Raw genomic sequence first — 6000 nt, forward strand, 5'->3', positions numbered from 1 at the left:
TTCCTCCTGTCAACAAACTTTCCCCTCTGTTCACTCCCTTTTCCAGGTTGCTTCTGAACACCCTGATAGTAATTGTTGCACTACACTGCACTGCAGAATTACTCTGGTCCCCTCCTCTGCTTGTTATTTTATAAATATCTTTTTATTATGCAATGATTTCTTTCTTTTGATAGGGAAGTCTTTGGACTCCTTCAAAAGCCTGTAGTGGGGAATCAAGAAACAAGTTTGCTGAAAGCATTTAGATATCTAAGTCAACTGTATCAACTGAATTGCTCTTATCTGTATGTACATTGATCTTGTCAAACAATTCCAATCTGTAAAAATGGAAAAGGTCATGCTGACTCTTTCCAAGCAAATCAGATTTATTGAAGTGTCAATGAATTTTGTTCTTCATTACATTTTCTATTAATTTGCCTACTGCAAATATTTCAGACTTCTTTCTCACATCTCCTCCATCTCCCCTGGAACCTTTGCTAAAAAAAGTTGGCCAGGCATTTGATATTTGATAACAACTCCTTGGATATCAAGGGAGTTTTAAGCATAGAGTTATAGTCTGCTACTCAGTCATTTAGTTATTTAATCCCTGAGGTCCCTTGAAACTCCTGGGTGATATCACCTGGGTCTTGGCAACCTGCTGTTCTCCATTTTGTTTCAGTGTTCCCAGACCTGGTTCTTGGGCACAGCTATTTCAGACAAACTTGCTAACAGAGTCACCCCTTTCCAAAATGGTTTCTAATGTGATAATCTAAAGCATTAATTTAGTTTCTCTAATAGCTGTATTTTCTCTGAGTGCTTCCTTCAAACTCTGGTGATCAATGGGCTCCACTGATTTTCTGGCAAGCTTCCTGATTCTGATGTTCAGGAAAAAGAGATTTATTACTAGTTGTGATTCCTTTTGCTAGAAACTCATCAAACCCCTTTTTGGCTGTCAAATTGTCATTGTACATGTAATCTTCCAGAGTGTCTGTTACTTTCTAATTTATTCATTTGGATCCAACTTCAGCTGCTTGAAGGATTTGCAGTTATTCTTCTAATAACCTCCTTTATCTCACCATTTTCAAAGCTACCATGTACTGCCCATTTTCAAGCCTACTTGATGAATAATGTGCACTGGCCTTGTGCTTTCAGCACAGCATCCTTTAACAGACTTCATGTCTTCAGGAAATAATTAATTTTCTTTGTTGTTGCATTGTTTCTTTTAAACAAAATTCCTCATTTACATAAGTTTCTCCTCCAAGCCAACTCAATAATTGCCTGTTTTCTGATCAATATCCTTATGCAGTTTCTCCATGCAATAGTTATTTACTGTTTCATGTTACATTCTTGCACAATATCTGGACCATCTGCATGTAAATTATTGAAGTCTGGTGTTTGTTACTGCCCTTCCTGCCTCTCTGGCATCTTGGAATTCCCCCCTTGGAATTCTGCAGCTGGTGTCAACATCCTGGTAACAGAAGGCAGTATCATACACAGTGTTCTTCCCCTGCTATAGTGGTAATACCATACTAGGTCTGTAATTTCAATCCCCACAGATTTTATGTTTCCTACTGATAAGGTAATTTGTTAATTTTGTTGATTCTAGCATGGCTTACTCTATATGCTGAATATTTGGTATTACAGAATCCCACTTACCATTCTCTTTCCACTGTATTTCTGATGCCTGTTGTGTTGATGCCTTCACTTAGGCTACACATGCCTTATTTCTTAATTAGGCATTAAATGTCCTGTCTTTCTCCCTCTCTTTCCCTGGCAGATGTGGATTCCAGGAGCATTTCAGAGACAGCTTCCATAGAAATCCTGATTGTCAGCACCTCAGAGCTTCAGCTTCACCTCTAGCACCTTGCATCACCTCTCTCCCACTCTTCCTTCTTCTCACCTTTCCTTTCTTACAGTACTGCTATCCACATGGACCACAACCATCCGGTGCTCTGCCACACTTCTAAGGAGCTGATCAAGGCTCCTCATTAAGTCTTCTCCCTTATTGCTGGATGATATGTCCACACAGAATCTGTGGTTCCCTAAACAGATTTGCTTGTCTGGGTGATCCCACTGACCTTCCCTGGCTTTATCCAAGCACACCTGTGACCAGAGGCTGCAGGTGCTGTTTGAACAGCATTCCAAAAGCTGCAGAAATAAGTGAAGCCAAGTGCATCCCAGGTCAGAAACTTAGCTGCACCTTTCAGGAGCCTGCAGGTACTTCAGCATGGATCTGTCAGTGGAGCACCTTTCTAACAACATAAATGGGTAGCTCTGACCCCTGAAGGGTGATTCAGGTGTAGAAAATTAAGCAGTTGAACAGGAATTTGCAGGATTTGGGTCTTGATGTGTGAATTTAAGGCAAGGTTTTGCCTTCCTCTCTTCTGTTAATTAAGTGGAACAACTCCAGCAGCTCAAATAAACATGTGGGATTTTAATAAAATGCACAATTACAGAGCTGATTATTGGGATGCTAGCAAATACCATGTAAATCTTTTCACACATTTCTCTGACTCAGTATTTTCCCCTCATTCAGTTTTCTCTGGCAGAGGGATGGGATGTCTAGGCAGGCTGATCATAACAGAAACATTACTAAGAGCGACTCAATGCTTTGCGTCAATTTTCACATGCAAACTCTGTGTAGAAGAGGGGGAGAGACATAAGGAAGGAGTGGTGAGTTTTGTTAGCACCTTTGCTTTATCTTACATGGAGCTGCCTGTACTGGTAACACGTGAAATCAGTTTTAAATAGGAGCTACCAGGCGAGTTGTTGATCCTGAAAGCTGTTGTAATTTGTGTCCATTTAATTAGCTCAGTGCTGCTGCTGTCCTGTGTACGCTGCTGACCAAGCCACGTAAGCTCCTCCGTAGGGGTGCCGTAGCATTCCTAAGTCCTGTGATGAGATTGTGCAGAAAGCATTAACCTTCTTTGTCTGACCCTTTTATTTGCACTCCCCCGCAGGCTTTCATTCATCTCCACTGCTAGATCAATTAAAAAAAAAGGAGGAAAAAAAAGCATTTCCATTGGCCAGTCTGCCGGCACATGTGTCTGACACGAGAATAAGTGGTTATAAATGCACAAGAGCTCAAATACTATGAGTTATGTTTTAAAGACAGTGTTCAAGGTTTAGCAGCCTGATTCCCACTGACATTAATGGAAGGCATGAGGCTAAATCATAGTGCATTGCTTTCACATCTGACCCCAGAAGACATTTCCTGATGGGAAGGGGCACAGCCTGAGAAATAAAAGTTTACAAAACCAGAGAGCTGAAGTAATTGGATGAGAACTAGGAGACATAGGTGCAAAACTAAATGAATTACGATTCTGATAAGCTTGTGTGTAAGCAATAAATCCATCAGAGAAGCGGAGAAAAGAGAGAGTTTAATCACAGCGGCAACATTTATGTATTTTTACTCAGTGGAAAATGTTATAGGCTTGACCCCATTTTTATTTACTAGATCTGAAGATGCTGATGTCCTCTTGACAGGGAACACTGAGTGACGGCCCGCAAAGCCTGCAAGCTGCAGAGCACACAACCTCCCAGCAGGTGGCTTGGGCAGAGCGAACCAGGCTGGGACGCTGGGGAAAAAGAACTTAAAATAGCTGCAAAAGAGTATCAGACAGTTCATTCATGGCTTATTGATGCCACAGATCTTAGTTACGTTTCATGGTCTGAGGCATAAGGCAAAAGATCTTTCCCAGCCCCGAGTCCTGCATCAATATTTAATGATGATTCAGTTTAAAGTATTAGGGTTTTTTGTCTTTTATGATCTCGAATCAGCAGCGTAATGCCAATTTACATAGTTGGACATCTAGTCTGCAAGGTTTGGAAGATGAATTTGGCCTCCACTTGGGGATTGGTGAGTGGGAATGAATCCCACAGAGAGAACAGGCAGCAGAGGATGGATTTTTGTGGCATGCAGCTCAGTGAAATGAAAGGCATTAGCACACACCCACTGCAGAAGATCTCATGAGCTGACACGAGGACAGTCCTGTGAGGCTGACAGTAACATTTTCAAATTGCTGTTGGAAATTATTAGCTCAAGTTTCTCAAGTTCCTTAAGTCCTGCTCCTGTGTCACTTGGAAGGTTTTTAAAATAGAACTCCTTAGGTTTAGGGAGGCAGCCTGATGGAAGAGTGAGACAGTAAAAGCAGGCAGGAGACTGGTTTTTCAAAACAAACAAACACAAAATCCTTTCTTCCCTCTGCTCTTCCCACACAATTTTCTGAAATACTATATTGTTTTGATAATTTGTAATTTGCAGCAAACCACAAGAAGCATTGCCAGCATAAAGTAAGCAAAATCGTAGGATTCAAAATATGAGCAAGTCCCCATAAAAGTGATGGAGCCAAGAAGAAAAATTGTATTTTGGAAAAGCAACAAAAGAATAATGAAGACCAGACCTAGACTGCTAACATTTGTGACACTGGCGTACAAACAAAAAGTATAATCAACTGTATAAGTCAGGAAGCCAACAAGAAGTATTCAGAGAAGGATGTACAGAAGATTAGTCAAAATGGTAGAGTTTCTGTCTTCCAGCCACCAGAATAACAAACGTGACGATTTTCAGCAATCTTGAAATCCTGAAACACCCCAGCAGTCCTGGGAAAGAGCAGTGCCTTGTATGAGCTCTGCATCAGAGGGAAGCTGCGTGCCACAAAGTGGGCAAAATGCCTGCTAGATCATAAAACAAACAGCTGTTGCAGAGTTGAATGGTACGAGCAGAAAAATGAAGCTGTTTGATGAGCTTCCTCTTCAGCAAGGGCCCATGCCACTCTGCCCTTCTCTAGTCAGGTGCTTAGGCGGGAACGCACACAGGGTTTATCCATGGTTTCACCTGACACCATAACTGAGCTTCAAGGACAATGTTGCTCACACACAAAGAAGAATGTATCCCATCAACTGTGGGAATGTTTAGTAGAATATAAAAATATCCCTTTAAGCTGCAGCCACACAGGCTTGATCATCATAATTATGGGTAATGGAATAGCTGTGGATCCTGCTCTATGTTTAATAGTCAAAATCAGGGCATTAATGTTTTTAGACAAAGATAGGATTGATTTCTCTTCCCAGAGTGGCTCCTCATTCCTTTATACTGAGCAACCATAGCATTCATATTCTATACTACATTTCTTCTCCAAAACATTGCCCTTGGTCTTGCTTATTTCTGTGTGAAAACTGCTTGCAGTTGCAAATTACAAACAGCGCCCCAAAATTTCCTACCCTAATTGCAAGTGTGCTCTGGAAAGAAGCACTGTCACAGCAAATGTGAAAAGGGTCAAGGCAGAGCTGAAAAGCAAAAGCAACATACCTAATCAAAAGAGAGACCTCTCTGGTCATAAGCTGTTTGTGGAGCCTCTGCCAAATCCAAGAGCAGTCTCTGATTTGACCTCTTATGTTAATAGCCTTAGCATTTCCAGCCTTTTTCTGACACTTGTCTCTGTCTCATCTGCTGTAAGTGGTTATCTATTTAAATGAGCATTTTTTACTTGGAGTGGATTTGGTTTCGTTCTCATATTAAAAAGTAGCTCTTTCAAAACAACCAGGAAAAAGCTCAGGGAAAAAAAACCTCTGTGTGGCAGTAGTCCCAAAATTCATCTCTGAAAACACACAGAGCTGCACTCTTTTGAAAGGGCCAGTTCTGTGAAATCCTTGGCAGTCCCTGCAGGGCACTAAGTGCCCTCAGTTCTCAGGATAGTACTTGCAATTTAAAGCTGCTCAGGAGGCTGGAGGATGAAGCTACTAGTGCTAAAAAATATGCCCCACTTCTTGCCCATGCACATACCCAACATGTCAGTGCTGCAGCCATTAAAGAACTACAGGCTCTCACAGAAGGCTTGATCTTATATCCTTGGGATTACATCTGGTGCTTAGTCTTATTTTTCCAACAGAAAGATAGAACACAACCATAATAAAACAGATTAGCAGAGCAAATATGGGGTTTCTAAAATAAGTGACAATGTAAAAAAGCAACAAAAAGCAACGCAGAGCTCACTGGTGGTTTTTCTGCTTCTACAGTGACTC

Source organism: Vidua chalybeata, chromosome 1 (genome assembly GCF_026979565.1).
Source record: "Vidua chalybeata isolate OUT-0048 chromosome 1, bVidCha1 merged haplotype, whole genome shotgun sequence".
Taxonomy (NCBI): Eukaryota; Metazoa; Chordata; class Aves; order Passeriformes; family Viduidae; genus Vidua; species Vidua chalybeata.